A 21,739-nucleotide genomic window follows, 5' to 3' on the forward strand; every position below is an offset into this window, starting at 1 on the left:
AGCAGTCATTTTTGGAACTACCACACTTCTTGTTCAAAAGAACGGTCATTTGCATGGTATTTCGGTTTGGTGTACCTCTTTATCAACATGTTCAAATACAGTGAGGTTGAATATTTAACATTTTATGTACTTGCTTAATCACAAATCTGTCTATCCCTTCATTCACCCATCCACCCACCCATCACCCATTAATCTGCCCCCCCCCCCTTCTTCCCTCTCTCTCTCCCTTAGTCCCTCTCTCTCATGCATCCATCCATCTTATGTTTGGTACATTTCAAGCTAAATTTCAGACATCAGTACACTTCCCCCTAATACTATGGCAATCTTTAAATAGAAGTCAATATCCTTTTATGAATTGCCTCTTGATGAGACATTTACAAAGAATGAAACATAGATACCTCAAGTGTACATGCACTAGTGTTTGCAAAATGCACATGCCAGTATAATGCAAACCCCTGTTAAGTCATATTACATTATCATGTCAGAAAGTGCCACTAGGCCTCTTCCCAGGTAATCTTACCTTCATTTTGCCTGTTAAAAATTTCATATAAATGGACCAATGTCATGTGTATTTTATGTCTTGCTTCTTCTGCTTAGAATAGTGTTTTTGAGATTAACTCATCAAATGGTATGGTTCACTAAACCATTCCTTTCCATTGCTGAGTCATATTCTGTTGAATGACTACCTCTATTTAAAGCACTGTTTTCAAAGAAACTGTTGGAATTAAGGTATCAAGGTTTCATGACTATATAGTTAAATCCAACGCAGTCTATTTGGAGCAGTTATCAGGAGCAGTCTGAACTTACTCTGAGGAAATCTTTGTCTTCATTCCATAAGAGTGTAATAGAATGAAAATCAAAATCTTACAGGAATTGCATATTATTAGTGTCCTCTTAATATCATCAGGTTGGTTCTATGTACTGTCTTAAAAGTTGATTACTTCTAAATCAACTCATTGCTCCATTGTATTTAAAATTGTTTTATTTTATGCAAGGTAAAAATCAACTTATCCCAAAAACACTTCATCAGGCAGATCCCACTACAGTGTTAGTCATAGGATCAGGTAGGGCCCATAGTAACCTAGAAGCCATTTGCTACTTAAGGACTCCCAAATTTGCAATATGTAACAACACTGAGACCACACAAAAAACCATGAAGCTGCCAACTTCAAGTTTTTCTTGAGTAGCTCCTTGTTTTGAGAGCTTTTCAAGGGTATGGTTATTTCTTTGAGGCAGATTTAAAGTAACTATCAGTGATTCATTTTATTTGCTGTATTTTATATTTCTTTTAGGCTTCTCACTATTTCAACTATTATAATTTCAGCTACTTGATATTCTGCCTTACAATTACATATTTGGACCTGAATTTTATGGATTTCCTGTCAGCATTGTTGCCTCCTTTGGAATTATTTCAGTTGCTATTTTATTCTGGAAATTTATTCTAGCTGTGAGTATATTAAATTAACTTTTAGGCATACTGTGAATTATAAAAAAGCAGCACTTTCATAGACATGGTTCTTTTATTTTGTTTTAGATTAATAATGTACATATAAATTAATGCTTGAAATTGAAGCAAACCTTGTAAAATAATTCTTTTAGGAAGAACCCAGGGAAAAAGAGAACTGTATAATCTCAATGAGAAATCTTCAAAGTATAAATTCTTTATATCAAAAAGTAAACATTGAGTATCAGGCAGGCACTTTCATACACTGTTAGAATTGTGAATTCTTACAACTATCCTGAAAACCAGTTTCATAATAAGTAGCTGAAACCCTAAAAATGTTCCTATTTTTTTTTTCAGTGTAAGTCCATTTCTAGAAATCTAACTTAAAGAACTATTCAGATATGCATTCTAAGACTTTGACCATGGATATTTAATGGGATAGTCTTTGTAGACTCCAAACCTGGCAACAACCTAAATGCACAATAGTAAGGGACTTGTTTAACGCATATATCTATGCATGTAATCATGTAAAAGGATCTGGTTTTGACCAATGGGAGAAATGAGAAATCACTTTGCAAAGCAAATATTTGTAGTATTTATTATAAAAAACAACAGGATAAAGCCTGAGACCAACACTAGGACCCAGTTAGTTGATATTCAAACATCACCCTTAAGGAGTGAAATGCAGAGTAAAAGCAGGGTCTCCTGTTCATGTTCTCTCATATTCCCTCATCTTTCTAGCACATTTAACTGAGAGAGAGGACTTTGTACTTGATGTATAATTTAGTTTTTTTTTAACTTGTTAATGGAAGAGAAAGTAAGACCTTAGCACATTTGGCCTTAAATCCTCAGTTTTAAAACATAATTTGGAACAAATTATATTACATAAAATGAGTTTTGCAGGTGACTGCAAATTACCAGTCAAAATGGCCAGATGCTTTGTCTACAAATCTTTCTAAAGTTGGGTGCACTCTCCCTGTTTTTTTACTGAAATGGTCCTAACATGGTAAATGAATTTTCCTCCTTGCATATTGATTGGAAAATTCCTTAGAAATCTAAGGTCCCTGCAGAAGAAGGAAAAGTGCACAATACAAAGGTGCATTATTTCCCTCCCTGTTTCTCTCCTTTCAAATATCCAACCTCGGAATCAGCTGTCTTTCTCCTGGGCCTGCTGCTCTAGCACAGATCTTGGCTGTTGAAGCCCTTGTCCTTCCTCTCAGCTGCCTGCCCATGTCTCCTTCTGCTCTCCCTTGTCTTCTGCTTAGAATGACATGGGGGGAAGGAAGCTCATTGCCTTCTGAGTGAGGCTGTGATGTTAGAGGTATACACATCACTTTCCCATTGTCTCTGGCTGCATTTTCCAAAAGCAACATTATCATGAATGGTGTTTGGATATACAATAATATTCCAATATCTCAGCAAGGTTTTTGAGCTGGCCTTAGCATCTGATGGCCACTTTTAACATTTGAATGTGGAAATAGGTTCCCAGTGACCCTTTACGAGGGTTAAATGGGGTCCAGGCTGAATTTTATTGAGTCATAATTCAATTACCTCTTCAGGGGATGACTGGAAGTTTGGAAGCACTTTTGTCCTTTCTGGAAGATGTTGGCCAACATTTCTTTTGTTGTTTGTGCATTTCCTCTAGCACTGTCCCATTCATTTAATGATCGGATGACCTCTGATTTTAATGGTCTGGGAGAAACATAGGACCTGGCTTGTTGGAATAGTTTGCCAATTTAAAGTTAGCCAATTCTGAGTAAGATTTCAACAATACTTTCTCATTAGGGAAAGAAATCTATCACAGTCCAAAGATTTTACATTTGTTTTGTTACAGCTTTTTAAAACAATTTGTGGCTCTGGACCCCATTATGGCTATTGCAGTTGAGAAGTAAATGATTTCAAGCAACTGAAGCTTTAAGCATTTTCTTTTTAAATTGCCCCACTTTTCCATTATGACAGATAAGTAGATTTGTGCATGTGTGAGGGATAATTAAACAGAACTTTAGTTCCAAAATAATATATCTGCCTTAGTGCACCAGTCAAAAATTATAAGTAAATGTAATGATTAATTCTTACTGACCTCAATGTGGTTTGCCTTAGGATAACATCACAACACTTTCAGGACCTAATGAACTCCTGCATAACATAAGTCAATCTCTGCATGTTACATCAGAATCTAAGAGACATCAAAATGTCAAACATTGGGACTTGATAAGAGTTTTGCTGCTGTTAATCATAATTTGGCTTTCAAGCCTTTTTGTACACCAGGTCTTTTGAGCCCTATATTTTTCCATGCTGTTGACAGCAGTAAGAGTTGGGAGTCTGGGAAACTCAGCCTTCTTCTGACTCTAGAATTCCAGTACTACTACCAGAATGGCTTTAATGGCCTTTTATGTTTAAGGGCTTAGGAGGTATGTTTTCCCACAATTCCATGGGTCAATTTTCACATCAATCAGCACTGCCCTCCCAGAAATGAATCAGAACAAAAAATCTTATGAGATGATTCTTGAGAGTTTGCTCCAAATTGAACAGTCCTACCACTCTTAATGAAGAAGAGAGAATTTTTAAAGTAAATTTAGCAATGTTTTGAATCACCATTATAAAAAATTTCATTTGCGCTATTTCACTTGAAAAAATTTCTATCTCCTTTGCTTTCCCCTTGTCATGCATTCAAGAAGCACTCTATGTTATAAACAGAAAGGTTGTGGATGCCATGAAATTTTATGCCTTCAAGTATTTCCTTCATTCTTTACTTTGTTATGTGATTGTTCGACTAGGTACAAAATGGATCAATTCCTTTTATCTGAAATATAGGGCATAGGTTTGAAATATGAGTTGATGTTTCTCCTTTTTAGCCTAAGCCCCAGTGTTTCTTTTGAAGTTCTAATACATTTTACTTCCTATCTTATATGCAAATATCATAATAAGAAAAATCTAGAGAAAAATTAAAAGATAGCATTTTCCCAAATGCCTCTGAATTTGCAGGAGCAAAGCTGTCTGTACTTATTTCTGAATTTTCATTATATGCCTTACCTTTTATGAGGAATAAGTGTTTTATATCTTAGAATATAAAAACTGTAAGATGTCAGAGCAGGTGTAGCTTAATTTTGAACTCCTGACTCACATATACGAGGTCCCAAGTTCAATCACCAGTACTTCCTTTAAAAACAAACATCAAAAAATCCACACACATACCCACAAAAAGCTGTGATATCTTGTTGGCATAAGGTACAATGTCTGTTGTGATCCTGGCAATTAATTCTCTAATAGGAATGTTTTGTTTTGGATTAAAATTAAACATCGTGACTCTCATGGTAGTGAAGCAAAGATGAACTGTGAAACACTTTAGGATCAAAAAGAAAGGGTTCACCTTAAGATTGAGAAGGAACAGATAAAGAACAGATAATTCTAGTGATGATTTAAATCACAGTCCTGAAAATCATCACGTCTTAAATGTCTTTTGTCAAATCTGTTTGGTCAAGAGATGTGAGTACAAGATTCCGATGCACATTTACAGATTCACAGATTTGAAATGTGGCCTCAGGATGGAGACATGTGCAGATTACTTATCTCTTCTGCATTTCTGGTGCACAATTTCTTGTGACCTTCAGGAGGGTGACTCTTTATTCTGTCATATTTCAACCAGTTACTAACCTAGGTAGCCCTTAGGAAGTGATGGTGGACAGGCTAATTACGCCAAGGAATCAAGGTTTTGAAGATCCTCCTTGAGCAGTTACTGCTTCAGTTGATCAGGTGAGGAATCATCATATGGAACTCTAGGCCTGGCACAGATTTTTGCTGGAGACACTGATAGGATCATCCATTCACATGGGAAATAAATCATGTGAATTTCCTGCTTATTGAACAGTTACTTGTATGCAATAGGGTTTTCAGAAGGAAGTTCTAAACCATCCCTGTTTCACCTTGCTAGATAATTATTGTGGGTTGAATAATGTCTTAGAAAATTTGATATGTTGAAGTGCTAAGCCCCAGTTCTCTAGAATGTAATCTTATTTGAAAATTGGGTAGTTTCCAAAGGATGTAAGCAAGTTAAAATAAGATCAGTAGTTTGGTTCTTACAAGCAGAGGTAGTTTGGATACAGACAGAGTGGAGAACACATGGGATGACTGAGCAGAGAATGCCATGGGTTGTGAACAAATCAGCAAATGCTAGAAGAGATGTGGAATGGATTCTTCCCCACAGATTTTGAGAGAAGCATGGCCTGCTGACATCTTGATTTTGGACTTTCAGCCTCCAGAAATGTGAGACAATAAATTTCCGTAGATTTAAGCCACCAGTTTGTGGAAATTTGCAACAGAAGCCCTAGCAAAATAAGAAAATTTTTGCTACCAGGAAGTAGGATGCTGCTTTAACAAATACCTAAACATATGGAGGTGACTTTGGAATTGAGTAATGGGTAAAAGCTTTAAGAATTTTGAGATGCTTGATGGAAAAATCCTACATTGCCCTGAAGACACTGTTGGTAGAAATATGGATGTTAAAGGTGATTCTGTTGGGGGCACAGAAAGAAGGAAAGGAAGCTGTAGACAAAGATTATATTGTCTTAGAGAATATGTAGATCATCATGAACAGAATTCTGCTAGAAAGAGGAATATTAATGCAGTTGCTAATGGTAAGAACCAAAGGAAATGCTGAATGCGTTTTTGGAAATTGGAGGAAAGGTAAACCTTGTCCCAAAGTGGCATAGAACTTGGAAGAATTGTGCTCTGAAGCTGTATGGAAGGCAGAATTTGTAAGTGATGAGGATAGACATTTAGTTAAGGAGATTTCCAAGCAAAGTGTAGAAGGTACAGCCTGGTTTCTCCTTGCTACTTGTGATAAAATGTCTCGGGAAAGAGGTAAATTGAAGAATGAACTGTTAAACAAATAGGAACCAAGGATTCATTTAGAAAATTCTCAGCCTATGCAAATATTTAACTATGGAAACATGGCCACGGGTGTGGCTGGACAACCATTTGTTAAAAAAGATTAGATGTGTGACAAGTGGAGCCAACGAACAATCTTAACAGAAGCCAGGAAGGGAGATGCAATTATCTCCCTCCCTGTGGATGACCCTCTCAACTAATGGCTTAGAAACCCCAAAATTGCACAGAAGACTGACAAGGTTTTCAACAAGTTCATATCAGCACAGAACCTGCCATCCTGGACTGAGAGGGACAGAGATGGGCTGGAATGAAGAAAGAATGACTCCAAGGGTCCAAGTTGCCCAATCTAATGTGACAGGTGTCCTTATAAGAGGAAATTTGGACCGAGACAGACAGAGCAGGGGACACCGTGTAATGACTGAGGCAGAGAATGCCTTGGATTGTTGGAAACCATGAGAAGCTAGGAGAGGCTGAATCTAGATTCAGATTTTGAGGCTGAATATGAACAGATTTTTCTCTACAGGCTCTGAAGGACTCATGGCCCTGCTGACAACTTGATTTTAGACTTCTAGTCTCCAGTGCCGTGAGACAATTTCTGTTGGTTTAAGCCACCAATTTTTGTTGGTTTGTGGTACTTTGTTATGGCAGCCCAAGCAAAGTAAGGCAACAATTATTTCTGGGACTGCAAACACACATTTCTGTTCTTAATCTAGCACTAAGCATGAGGCACCTTCTCTGCTCATTTTTACAAAGGCCTTAGGCTAGGATCAAGAGGCCTAGCCAGGGGGCAGGGAGTCATGACTTCTCTTTCCCTGCTTTAGTCTTATGTTACTAGGGTCTTTTGAGAAAAAAACCAATTTATTTAATACAGTTTTTTTCTCTTTTGTTGTAATAGGACATCAAAAGCTATTTTAAAGAGCACATGGAGCTCAGTGAACAAAGCAAATCCTTCAAAACAACTCAGAAAGATTTGGAGGGAGTTCTGACTCCTGAAGATAATATTGAAGTAAGCTCATTCCTGTGTACACAGTTCAAAATCTAATTAAAAGTGGGAGACTCTTTCTGATTCTCTCTTGTTCTTTTTTTTGACTGTGACTAATTGCTCGGTGCAGTTGAAGCCTCTATGATGCAAAGATGAACCTAAGGCCAAAAAGACAGGAGGAAATACATCAACAAATAGAAATCTATCAGGTAAGATCAATGTCAGGGAGGTTGGATCACTTTGCCTTTAGTCAAGTACCCTCCTGATACTCTTGAACTTGATGTATTTCTTCCTAAGTGTTGGCATTATACAGTCCCATCCTTGGATTTGTTTACATGTCTGCCTGTGTTGGGCCCAGGTAGGTGCTGGGCATTGTAGAGCATTGGAGAAGAACAGAACTCTAAGCCCTTTCCCCTATCCCTATGGAAATTAGATACATTAGGGGAAGTTAGAGCAGCATTAGATGGGTCTTACCCCTCTATGTCCTGCACACTTTCCTGTCAGGTCCTGTGTGGTGACAGACTTGGTCTCAGACAGAGATGGTTTTTTTTATTGGTGCTCATCATCTCTGAAGCATCTGTATGGTATCAAGACTTATAGCCAGGGTTAGAACACAGAGATGGTAGAGCCACCTACTGGGGTATTGCCCTTAGAGGTGGGGGTATAGGAAGAAAGGTGGTCTTCTCTGCTAATGATGGACATGTTACTAGAGCTATTCCCCAAGTTAATGTCACTACCACAAGTGTGCAAGTGATACACTGTGTCAACTCCTGGGAGAGCTTCAGGGGAGAACAGAAGAGGGAATGTTGGAATTGGGTCTTTTCCCAGACAGAAGCAGATCTGGGAGAGAAGAGAGCCATTTTCACCCATCCTTTCCTAGGACAACAAAGAGAACCTTTTCCTTCTACACACTGTCTTCATTCTTCCTAAGTTTTCAATTCTTTTAAGAATGAAATACCCTAATGATTCTTGCCAGCTTATCATAGTTTTTTTAAAAACGTTTAATCATGAAATAATAGTTGAGTTTCTTGAAAAGATTAAATTCTTGTTTTTTAGGTGCTTGCAATGGGTGGGTGGAAAATCGAATGTCTCAGATGGTGGATGTCCTGCAGGTATAACTCCTTCTACAGAGTACCCTAAGTGTTGCCTGGGAGTTCCTACTGTGCCTCACTTGTAAGAAAATTTTCTCCCTGTTCTGACTTTTAGGCCCAAAATGCAATACTGGAAGTAGAAAAAGATCTAAAACTGTTACAGTAGAGGCTGACAGCCTTGACAATCAATAAAGACAATGTGGCAGGTTGGTTGCTTATTGAGAAGAAATTTCCATTCAGTGGAAATGATTTTGCAGTGTGAAGGTAAAGAATCCTTTCAGGATTCTCTGTCCTCAGCCCCCTAACCACATTTGAATGCCCAAGTGAACATGTTGCAGCAGCAGAATGATTTGTCCTTTGCAGAATGCTTAAAGGAAGTAGAAAACTACTACAATTCACTGCTGTCTTTGAAAGCATCAATGGAAGAGGAATGCAGATCCGTGACGCTGAAAAGACAGTCTCTCCAGGAAGTCCATGAGAAGAGAAAGAAGGCCATCCAAGAGTAAGAGGTTTATATGCTCATTGTTTCAGATGTTGTAACGAGTGAAGGTGAAGACTCACGAACATATTTTATATGTCCTCAGAAGAGGTACCACACTATGTCTACCATATTTAATCACTGTAGAATTGTGCTTCTTCCTTCCTGCCTTGACTTCTAGCACCCTCATTGTTCTTTTACAGGGAATCTGGCCTGCAATTCTGGGGGTGAGTGGGGGAGGGGCAGTCCAGGAACCACCATTTATGGCTACTGAGCTGCCTCTGTCTTTCTGGTATTCCAGTGCTCTATGTATTTTTTGTTTTTGTTGTTGTTTTTCACCTTTGCTTTCTCTCTGACCAAGTTATTGGATTCGGATTTCTCTTCCATTTCTTGCTTTGACTCTCAAAAATCTTGAGTGACATGTATGAGGTGATCTTTTTTAGGAGAATAAAATCTTCGAGGACTTTAAGGAATTCTTAGCTATCAAAGCTGTTTTACATTGTGGAATAAATATAAAATATTCAGCCCAAACATTATATGACACCATTGTGGAAAGGAGGGTGGGATTTGTGACCATAGAAAGCCTTGAATAGTTCATTACTCCTCCAGAATTTATATCTCAAATTTGGAGTTAGGTAACCTTTGAAATATAAACTCTTACGCAGCATTTTGTGTTCTTGCTGCATAAAAATCCATTTTTATTTCCTTGAAAATGGGCTTTCTGCATCTGTTGCTATTTCTGGCTGCTCATTCATGTTATTATTCAGTGTATACAGAAATTTCCATGAAAGCATGTCTTGCTGAGAAAATAGTTCATTGCTCAGGCGCTACTGCCTGATGCCATTAAACATCGAAAATAGACCACTGTTTTTTCCCTCCTTTTGTGCTCATTGAGCAACCACAGTTTAATTTTTCCTAAGATTACTGTAGCTCACTAAATATCTGACCCACCGGAAAGAACCATTTCTCATTTCTGAAATAGTTACAAAGAGCTTATATTTACCACCAGTAATCGTTTGGTTACTTTGCCAATTGTTCTTTTTCATGATATGGATTCAGCTTCTCCCACATCCATTTTATTCCCCTATCTGCCTACTGCATTAGATCAGCTCCCCATCATTTTTCCTGCCTGGAAAGGCTGAATTATGACCTATAGAGAAATCAGGTCCTAATTCCTGGCACCTACGATTGTTGCCTTATGTGACATAGATATTGCCAATGTGATTGAGCATCTTGAGATGGGGAGAGTTCCTGGATTATCCAGGTGAGCCTTCAATGCCATCACAAGTTTCCTTCTAAGACAGAGGCAGAGGGTGCTTACACACACACACACACACACTCACACGAGAAGGTGATGTGAAGACAGAGGCAGAAGCTGGAGAGTGCAGCCACCAGCCAAGGAATGCTGGCAGCCACCAGAAGCTGAAGATGCCCAGGACAGACTCAAGCTAGCGCCTCTATAGGGAATGCAGCCCCACCCTGCCAACACCTTGACTTGGGCCCCATCATACTAATTTTGGACTTCTGGATTCCAGAGCTGTGAGAAAGTAACTTTTTAAAAATAAGTGTTTGAAGCCTCCAGACTTTGGTCATTTGTTGCAGCTGCCACACGAAATGAATATACTGCCCAGGTTTTCTAACTACTCTCCTTACCTCCATTTTCCCATCTTTAAACACATTTCCAACTCTGATTCATTCTCCCTATAGTTGCTAGAGTGTTCTTTGTAGGCAAGTTCTCTGTTCCTGCCTTCTTTTGATTCTGGGACATTCCATGCTCTGCAGGGACAGTCCAGGATTCCTCAGTGGAGCCTGGGAAGCTTCCCCTCAGCAGGTCCGTGGTGGCCTCTCCTTGTGCATTTTTTACAGCTCCTTCTGATGCATCCCAAGCTGCAGTCACTCTGCACAGGTCCCTTGGGCCTCCAGGAGCCTCTTTGCCTTTGTGTGCACTATATATCTTTTGCATTCTTTTCACCTGGCAATCTCCTACCCACTTGGATATTTACCTGACTCATAATTTCTTTTGGAGAGATGGGTATAAACAAAATGGTGGCTAGAAATGGAGACTGAATGTCGGCTCATTCCTTTTACTTGTAATTTACCATCTGAATACATTAGGGTTCCCTCTCATGTCAGCAGTATATGCAATCCCTTCATCTTTTTTTCTTTCTATCTTTTAGATTTTTAGTTATTCTACATTTCCTTGATTAAATTGGGTAGCTATAGATTGTTTTTTCTTTCCCCTCTCCTTTTTTTTGTCATTTTCTGTATCCTTGATTTAATCTACTAGTAAGTGGCATTTTTACCTCTTCTTCCTGAGATTTAACTGTGTCTATTCCCCTCTTTGCGCTATCATGGTAGTGTATTTTACCCTTATATACATTTTAAGCCATACAAGACATTTTTTTGGTATTGTACAGCTCATTCTTTTTCTATATTCAGGCTTGTTGAAAATAATCCACAAAATCTCAAGGCCTCAAAAGGGAAGCAAGATTCTGAAACCAATTCTGAGAAGCCCTGATGTGCAGAACCTTCCACAGAGAGGTAGGGAGCTCTACGTGCAATTCCTTCTCTACTGCAAAATCCACTACAAGGGCTTTTTGTTCCAGTGAGTTATCACTGTGATGCCTGGAAAGCATCCCAAGCACTTACTGCAGCCTGAATGGCTCTTGCTCCTGTCCCCAAGCAGGGTGGGGTGTGCACCCCCCATGGACAGCGGACATCCCCACCCTGACTCTAGACTATTTTTAGTAGAAGAGAAATCCTGAAAAGGAATCCGGTTAGCACCTACTTCCTGCCTTGAAGTTACCTGTTCCAGGGGTATACTTTCCCTTTTAGGTGAGAACTCTAATACAAAAACACATTTTAGTATGCAGGCTGTTTGTCCTGAAGTGTGAAGAAATTTTTGTCATTTCCCTTGGTGGATAGTCTACTGCAAGGCCTGTTCTGGGAGAGGAAGCATTTGTTTATTATTGTTAGAGGTTCCTTTATTTGTATTGTGTAGAATACTTTATTCATAAATTGTCTTTCTCTGTAATTTTACTCCCCAAGATGATGAATTTCTATTACTGCCCATGAATCTTTCTTCTTCTCATTACCACGCATTGATGCCTATGAGTCCATTTTTACCCATAAATATTCTTATGTTACCTGGTCAGATATGGAAGTCAGATTTTATATAGACTGAAAGAATTTTTAAAATCTATCTATGGCTTGAAGAAAAAGACCAGTGCCTCAGGTTTCCTGATAGTTTTCCTATCCAAAGCAGTTACATACTGGGAGATTCTGGTTTTAGTGTTGAGTTCCCACTAGACAGGAGCCCTGCCCGCCTAGAATCAAATAATTTGTTAGAAAGCCTCCTACACTTACTCAGGGGATGGGCTTCCCCCTCGTCCACAGCTTTCATTTGGGGTGTTGGAAAACTCTCTGCCTCTGGTGAGGGACCTGAGTGGGTAAAGGAGTTTAAGATGATAGAGGAAGGAGGCAGAGGGTTTGTAATCCTTCCTCACAGAACAAGTCAGAATAAACCTCAGCCAATTCTTGTCCTTTGTCCTTTGTCAGATCCAGAACCTGATGCAGCTCCCATGAAGAACAGCAGCTGCAGAAGCGCATTCCCCCCTGAGGAGCTGGTGGACGGCAAGGTAAACGCTGCCCTCGATTGTTTTCAATTCTAACAAGTATCGAACAAAAATTTCTCTTTTATTCTAAGCCCATTTTCTGGCCTTACTTCTTTCTGTGTGCTATGTTATACTTGAATTTTCTCTCTCCCTCTTTCTTGTTTTTTTAAAACACAGAAACCAGACACTTTCCCAATTGAGTTACCTCTACATAGCTCACTTCCATATGTAACATTGTTTTTGTCAGAAAGTATATTCCTAGAACTCCAGGACTCCACACCTCTCTGAGAGAACTTCGTGCCCACAGGAAAACCTCCAGAGACTAGATGACTCTTTTGTCAGGGAGGCCAGGAGAGGGAGTATGAGCAGGGACCTGCAAGCAGAATGTGTGGCCCTGGGAACTGATCTAATTCTTCTCCGATCCTCTGTTCCCTCAAATTTACAGCAGGGTGTTCATCCTTAACTTGCAGAGTTCTGAGAATCAGAGAGAAGACATGATAAGATTGCGGAAGGGCTCTAAAGAGTATCTAGAATCGCATGTGCAGAGCCTGGGATTTCATTTCCATTCCTTCTATTTCATCATTTGTAAATACCATCTACTATGATGATGGTGGAGGCAGGGCTGCGAAGGTTCTGGAAATGAAGTCTATCAGGAGGAGTACAGTTTCTGGCACTGATGCTGCTCTTTGGGATCCTGGGTGGAGGGGACATGCCAGGTGCTGACACCTGCTCCTTTGGGTTTTGGCTTTAGGCGGTGATGGTGCTTTTGTCTATGACATCAAAATTTTTCAAAACTTTACCTGCAGATCAATATGGATTCAAGAGGATCCCCCTTTTTCCCAGAACCCCCCCTCATGCGCTACCCCATGGGAGGCCCTCTGTCAGCGATGCTACGATATGGGCCATCTCTGCCTCCCTGGTGGCCTCTTGGGTCTGACCTGCTGCCTCCACCTCCACCAGTTGGTAAGATGATCAGAACAGCATGAAATGACTTGTGCATTGGACTCTTCCTATCTCTTATCCCTTCCTTCTAGAAAATGTTGCAGGTTGTCCTACAGAGCTTTGTAATGCAAGGACACTGTGACTTTCCTCAAGTTTCTTAAGACACACACTGGGCTGCATCATCCCCCCTTCCCCCCCGCCCCCCTCCCCACAGAGCCAGGCAGCAGGTGTCTCTTGTAGGCAAGGAAAGAGGTTATTTATAGAAAGCCAGAAATGTCAGTTCTGCAGATGTGTGTTGCACATCTTCTGGGTGTCCTGCTCTGGAAGGGATATGCCCTGCCCCTAATTGCAAGAGCTGAAAATGTCCTGTCAGAATGACACATGCATTAAGCAGCACAAGGTTGTGATCACTACTAATGGAAACACCAGTGAAGGGCTCCAGGGTCCACAAGAGAGAGACTTTCTTTGGGGCCTCCTAAGACTTTCAGTTTTGTTATCTATGAAACAGAAATGATATTGTTTTTATGAGGTTATTGTAAGGATGAAATGATACAGTACATTAAAGAAAGTATCTTACAAAATGTCTGGCATAGGTTGGGCACTCTTCTCGCAGTTTAAGTAAAAATTTATCTACACTGAAGGTTATCAAAAGATGTTTTTTGAACTGCATTAAACTGAAGTAAGAGTATAAACAGTGTGGGTGCAGACATTTGCAATCGCTGTTTCAAAAGGTAAGGGAAAGACTTCTTTATTAAAATTCAGCTTCCACAAGATAAAGGATAATTTTAAGATGCCTATCAGTCAGTTGAATTCAGAGATCTCTATCTGCCATCTGAAGACTTTGTTTTCATTACACACAGACAAACAGATGTGGGCACCCACTAATATAACAACAGGGGCTCTGAAATATCATAGAGGAGAAAATGTATATAAGAAAAACTACGATCAGATTGAAATAACCAAAATCTTTTTGCTTTACAGGGCAACCAGTTTGAGATTTGGAGGGGACCCCCAGTGGTGTGAGTATATCATAGCCACTTTAAATGTTCATATAAATAAAGTTTTCTCACATAAATGAAATCATTCAATATGTGGTCTTTTTGTGACAAGCTCTTTTCACTTAGCATGATGCTTTCAAAGTTCATCCATGTCATAGCATATATCAGTACTTCAATCTTTGTTTTGTCAAATCATATTTCACTGTGTGATATATCACATTCTAAAAATCCTTTCACTAGTAGATGGACAGTGCTTGTGTTTTTTGGCTCTCTCTCTAGTCGATGACCCTTTCTCTACATCCTGGACCTTATCTTGTACAACACAGTACCCCTGAATTCCCAGTGTTAGGCATTTCTGATCACTGCCTCCCATTGCTTTTTAGATGACTTAGTCTTTCTCTATTAAAATTCTTTGCTTAAGTGGCTGCAAACACAAAAGTCTCCTCAAATTTCTTACCTCCATGTGTACCCTAGTATCTTCATTTCTCCCCTAGTGCACCACTCCCTTTCAAACCCTTCTCTCTCCCTCTCCACTTCACTTGCTTCTAAAAACGTAGCAACCTGGTTCAGGTATAGGAATTTGCTTCTTAAGAGTCTGCACTTGAGCAACTAAATATCACATGCCAATGGATTTAGTGTGTGATATTTACAAGTTCCCCCATATCAAATGGGCATTCAATTCTTTCTGTCCTTCATTATTATCAGCTCCCAACTCCTCATGGGAGACAGGGAGCTTCTTATCTCAGGAAACTGACAACCTTAAGAAAAGAGGTCTAGGGTCGCTCAGTGAAAATTACCTCCAGTAAGTAAGGTTCACCAGTTGATAAGGGTGTTCTCAGAATTTCTAGTTGACTTATTTTTATTTTTTAGATCCTGGGTCCAGGGATTGGATCCAACCCCGTATGTGGGAGGCAGGCACTCAACTACTTGAGCCTTGGTTTTTTTAATGCCTTGCTTTTATTTTTATTTTTTTTAAAGATTTATTTATTTATCTAATTGTCCCCCCGCCCCGGTTGTCTGTTCTCTGTGTCTATTTGCTGCGTCTTGTTTCTTTGTCCGCTTCTGTTGTCATCAGCGGCACAGGAAGTGTGGGCGCTGCCATTCCGGGGCAGGCTGCACTTTCTTTTGTGCTGGGTGGCTCTCCTTACGGGGCGCACTCCTTGCGCATGGGGCTCCCCTACGCGGGGGACACCCCTGCGTGGCAGGGCACTCTTTGCGCGCATCAGTACTGCGCATGGGCCAGCTCCACATGGGTCAAGGAGGCCCGGGGTTTGAACCGCGGCCCTCCCATGTGGTAGACGGACGCCCTAACCACTGGGCCAAGTCCGTTTCCCAGATGCCTTGCTTTTAATACACACATCTAAGGTTCACCAGACATTTGAAGAAAGATCAACTGTGAATGAGCCACCAAAAGAAACAGAGAAAAAAACCTGGAACTAGGAGAGAAAAAAGACAATGCAGGGCACCTTCAGGTTTTTGACAGAAAAATTTCCTACCTAAAAAGGATAACCAGCAACATTAACAAAAATGAGGATACAATAGAGATGTTATCAGTGATACAAGGTCAAACACATTTGCTTTCCATGAAGCCTTCTTTCTCAGTAAGCCCAGAAAAAATGAGGGAGTAATGAAGAAAGTAAAAGTTGTGGCTCCTATGGAAGAGGGGAATCCTTAGGATCGTAAGAAGGGACTTCCAGGGATAGCAGCGGTGCAGCAGTCCAAGAGTTCACCCAGCAAACCTGGGAGCAGTAGGGCAGAGCCCCAGGAGGGATATCCCCAAAGAAACAAGGGAGCTACTTACTGTGACCTAATCACAGGAGTTTGACAGCTGGGCAGAGAAATTCCCAGCTATCTAGCAACACATTGAAAATTAAGCAAGTGAAAAGAGAGGCAATTTTCAACACCAGAGAAAACCTTGTTTCCTTTAGAAATATAACTCAAGTATACGTATGGTGTTGTTCACTGGTGCACAGTCTTTGTTTAGGCATGATCATGTAAGTGCCTATTTAATAAAAATGAGTATAGATCTTTTGGAAGAATAGGGGAGGTAAATTATGTGGGTGGGAGAGAGGTAGAATGAAAGAGGTGGAGTGAAAGACCTTCACTTTTCATAGTAGTAGAAAATAACAAAGCAGAAATATCAACAAATTGCAACATAAGAATGTCATTTAGAAGTAGGGAGGTAAATAGAAAAAAAATGTGGGGTTGGGAGATGTGGGAAAGGAGGATTCCCCTGTTTTTCAGTGTAAACCTCATATTGCTTGACTTTTGCAATATGTACATTAATTGCTTTGTAAATTCAATTGTCATTTTCAAGATAAAGGAATCATAACTGGAAAGATTAGTGAGAACTGCTGAGAAGCTAACTTTTTAATTTAAGAAAATAAAATGGGACCATTGAAGAGGAACTTTTATCTCCTTTATTATTAAAAGGTACATTTAAAAAAAGAAAAAGAATATTAACACACACACACATGCAGAAAGACAATAGTCCAATATGGAAAACTATATGAACCAAGGCACATAACAAATTCATGTGGAGAATTATCAAGTAATAAACTTCCAGAGATTTCAGAATCTTATCTGCATTGCATATATTGTTGGGGGTCACTATGCTTGATTCTTTCACTTTATTTAGTGGTTTTTCAAAATAATGAAAAATAATGAGTTGGTTCCTTATTTCCTCCAAAACTGATGGAGTTTTCTTTTTAAGTGTCATCATACATGCATGAATATTATATACTAAATTTGTTTTAGCCCACTAAAGTTATTGTTACTGATTCTAAATTTTTAGCATCAGTAAGAGGCTGTTGTTTGTTCATGACTTGTTTTTTGTTACTATGATTATCTTTTTTTAGATTCATAGATCATACAAAATGTTACATTAAAAAATAAGAGGTTTCCATATACTCCACTCCCCACACCCCCCCACTCCTCTCACATCAACATCTTCTTTCATTAGTGTGGTATCCTGACTTCTTTTGACATAGCGAAGAAGTCTTTGAGAGCTTCTTTGACTGGATTATCCCAGGCAGTTCCCAGACTTTGGGTTCCCAGACCTGATTTCTTCAATGGGAAATTATATTTAGTGATCACTATCTGAGAGCTAGGGGGCTGATTGCTATTGGGTATGTCAATGGATCTAGAAATTTTATGTTCCTTCTTTTTTGAAATATATAAATCTACCATCAGCTCACATTTATACTCCAAATCAAATTCAGGACTACAGGTTTTTTGGTTTTTTTTTTAAAAGACATATTTGTTGTTTATTTCTCTCCCCCCTCCCCCTATCCCTCACCCCCCAGTTGCCTGCTCTCTATGAACATTCACTGTGTATTCTGTGTCCTCTTGCATTCTTGTCTGTGGCACTGAGAATCTGTGTCTCTTTTTGTTGCCTCATTTTGCTGTGTGAACTCTCCATGTTTATCACTCTTGAGCAGACTGTGCTTTATTCATGCAGGGTGTCTCCACTTGTGGGGGCACACTCCTTGCACTTGGTGCTCCCCTACATGGGGGACTCCCCTGCATGGCAAGGCACTCCTTGTGTGCATCAACACTGAGCATGGGCCAGCTCTCCACACAGGTCAGAAGGCCCTGGGTTTGAGCCCTGGCCCTCCCATATGGTAGGCAGACACTCTATCAGTTGAGCCAAATCTGCCTCCTAAGATTACAGTCTTTTTACTTGACTGCTTTGGGCATCCTTCTGCATTTGTTTTTCTTCTATGTTAAAAATCCTACTTGCCAGTCTTACCAACATCCATTCTTATTCCTTATCCCTCAATGCACACACAACTCAGAATGACAATACCAGTCTTATCGACAGCATTTTCATTACAGAAAAGTTAAAATCTTTTTCGAAAATAAGGAATTTTTAAATAACATACAACAAAATATTAGCAAATGGAATTCAAAAATACATAAAAATCAACTCAATTAAAGTTTTTGCAAATGAATAAAAAACAATGGCAAAATAAATAAGTACTTACATACAAAAGTGGAAAGTATGTATCTCCAGCAGATCCACACTACAAGAAATGTTAAAAGATGTGCATTAGGCAGAAGGAACATGATGCCAGTGAGAAATCTACATCAATACAAAAGAATCAACAGCACTGGAAATGGTTTATACATGAGTAAATATATAAGATACGTTTTTTTCTTTGAAAATTTCTTCTAAAGATGATTATTTAAAAATAACAAATTATTGTGGGGTTAATACATGTAAATTTAAAGTGTTTAACCATAGTAGCTTAAAAGGTGAGATGGAAGTAAGTAGAAAGATACTATATTAAGGTAATTATACCATACATGAAGTGGTATAATGCCACTACCAACACACATAAGTTAAAAATTTATACGACAAGGAAGCAGATGTGGCTCAAGTGATTGGGCTCCCATCTACCATTTAGTAGGTCCAGGGTTTGATTTCTGGGGCCTCCTGGTGAAAGCAAGCTAGCACACACAGTGAGCTCACCTGAGCAGAGTTCTGGCCCATGTAGGAATGCTGGACTGTGTGGCAAATTTACCTGAGTGAAGAGCTAGTGAAGCAAGATGGCCCAACAAAAAGAGACACAGAGGAGAGACAGTAAGTGTCACAGCAAACCAGGGAGATGAGGTGGTACAAGAGATTGAACACCTCTTTTCCGCCACCTAATGAAAAGGAAAGAAGACACAAAAGAACGCACAGCAAATGGACAAAGAGAACAGACAATGGGGGTGGGGCAGAGGGAAATAAATAGATCTTTAAAAAAATTTATACTACAAACCCCAAACAACAACTAAACTTATAAAAAAGGAAGTCATAAACAATAACTCACATAAGAAGATGATACAGGATTAAAGAACACTTTAGAAATTTATCGAAAACAAGGCAGAGAAAGTGAAAAAACAATAAAGAACAGAGAAGAAAAATGGAAACAAATTTCATCATAAACATATCAATAAGCACATGAATATTAGTAGTCTAAAGACCTTAAATAAATGGCAGAGATGACAAGATTGGATAAAAATCAAAACCCAACTATATGGCCAAGAAGAACTTCACCTTAAAGATGACACATAAAAGTAAAAAGTAAAAGAGTAGAAAAAGACATACCATAGTAACACTAGTCAAAAGAAAGGCAGAGTGTTTATATTATCAGACAAAGGAAATTGCAGGACAAAGAATACTGACACAGATAAAATCATTTAATAAAAATAGTCAATAAAGAGGCTTCAAGTAGTCTAACCTGCATGTGTGCAATTACTAATAGAGCTTCAAAACACAAGAGCAAAAATGAATAGAACTGCAAGGAGAAATAAACAAATGCACAGTTAAAGTCAGCAATTTCAATACCCTGCCTTAGTAATTAATACAAAAGCAGCAAACACTTGAGATATACTATCCACCAACTTGATTTGAGTGATCTTTACAGAACATTATGTGCAAAAATAGCAGAATAAACATTCTCAAGTGCATCTGGAACAATAACCAAAATTGACCTATTGTGGACCATAAAACAAGCCTCAATAAATTCAGAAGGACCATAATGGAATTAGATTAGAAATCAATAATAGAGACTTACTTGAAAACATGTAAAATAATAACACACTTCTAAAACACCATGGAATAAAGATGAAATCAAAGGTAAATTATAATGTATTTTGAACTGCATGAAAATGAAAACACAACATCTGCACTTGTGGGATGCCACTACAGCAGTATTTAAGGAAAGATGTAAACCACCCAATATCTATAACAGGAAATAAAATGATCTCAAAACAATGGATTTAGCTTCTACATCAAGAAACAGGAAAAGTAAGAGCAAATCAAATCCACAATAAACAGAAAAAAAGAAAATAATATAGATTGCAGTGTAAATCAATGTGACCACAAACAAAAATAATAGAGAATTATCAGAACAATAAAACTTAAAAACCTCTAGTCATAGATATCAGGAAAATAAAAAAGAATATACAAATTATTGTTATTGGAATGAGAGGTATGAAATCCCTAACAACTCTATGGTTATTGAAAAGGATGATAAAGGAATATTAAAAACATCTTTATGTAATAGATTTGACAGTTGAGATAAAATAGACAAATTCCTAGGAAGTCACAAATGATCCCAAATCACTGAAAAGTAAATAGATAACCTGAGTTTCCCTGTATATATTAAAGAAATTTTAATTATGTAGAAATCTCCCCACAAAGAACTCAAGGCTGAGAGGGCTTCTCTGGTGAATTCTATTGAATATTTAAGGAACAAATAATACCAAAACTATGGAAACTTTTCCAAAAAGATTCAAGAGGAAAGACTAATTCCCAATCAGAAATGCCCTAATACTAAAATTAGGTTTTGCATTACCTACTTCTAGTCAACATAGTCTGTAGGTTCTAGCCAGTGATAGCATGCATAAACAAGAAGCAAACAAACAAATAACAAAAAAAAAAATGCACGTGCATAGGGAAAGAAGAAATAAAATTATCTTTTTACGCAGATGACATGGCTTCTATGTAAAAAATCCAATGGAATATACAAAAAAGATACAAAAACGAATTGTTTGACAGTTTCTTTTAATATTGAATGTAAATATATGTTTGTGATCAATATTTTGTCAGAACTGCTTCTCTTTCTTTCTCTGAAACTTTTCTTCTAATATTGTTTTCACAATGTCTAATATCAAAGTGTAGGGTAAGAGTTCTGACTTACAAACCTCGGTCCTTTATTGTAATAAAATTTATGAAAGAAGCATTATCAGTAGAATTTGATAAGAAAAAAAACCCCTAACAATTAGCTTTTTTTTTCTTTAGGGGAGAAAAGCAGAGCTTTATTTTATATGAGTTTTTTTTTAAACAAATCAATTCCATCCACCTGTCCCATGGGATCTAACCTCCCTCACAATCAGAATCAGAATGGGTATCACCACCCTAAAATCCTCAAGAGTGAGGAATGAACAAACATAAGGGAAAATGGAACCATGGACAGATGTAGACTTATTAATATTCTAAAAATGGGAGAACTTGTAACATTAATATAACAGCAGTGACAACCAGAGGTTCTGAGGGGAGGGAGAAGGAAGAATAGGTATAAAATAGGGCACTTTTGGGACATTGGAATTGTCCTGCCTGACATTGCAATGATAAGTAAAGGCATTATGCATTTTGTCATAACCTATAAAATGTGTGGTTCAAAGTTTAAACTGTAATGAAAACAGTAGCCCAAGGTTAGTAGCAAATGCTTCAATATGAGTATAACAATTATAATAAGTGTGCTACAATAGTGAAAGATATTGTTAATTGGGAAGTGAGGGAGGGGGAGAA

General features: G+C 38.5%; 1 long non-coding RNA gene across 1 annotated transcript; it reads left to right on the forward strand.

The window, feature by feature from the left end:
- Positions 1 to 7,252: 7,252 nt before the first annotated feature.
- LOC131275653 (uncharacterized) lies at positions 7,253 to 8,389 on the forward strand. The gene is made up of 3 exons (XR_009183128.1): positions 7,253 to 7,337; positions 7,444 to 7,522; positions 8,370 to 8,389. It is a non-coding gene; the product is annotated as an uncharacterized lncRNA (long non-coding RNA).
- Positions 8,390 to 21,739: the final 13,350 nt, after the last annotated feature.

The sequence above is a fragment of the Dasypus novemcinctus genome, chromosome 23, assembly GCF_030445035.2.
Source record: "Dasypus novemcinctus isolate mDasNov1 chromosome 23, mDasNov1.1.hap2, whole genome shotgun sequence".
In the NCBI taxonomy this organism is placed as follows: domain Eukaryota; kingdom Metazoa; phylum Chordata; class Mammalia; order Cingulata; family Dasypodidae; genus Dasypus; species Dasypus novemcinctus.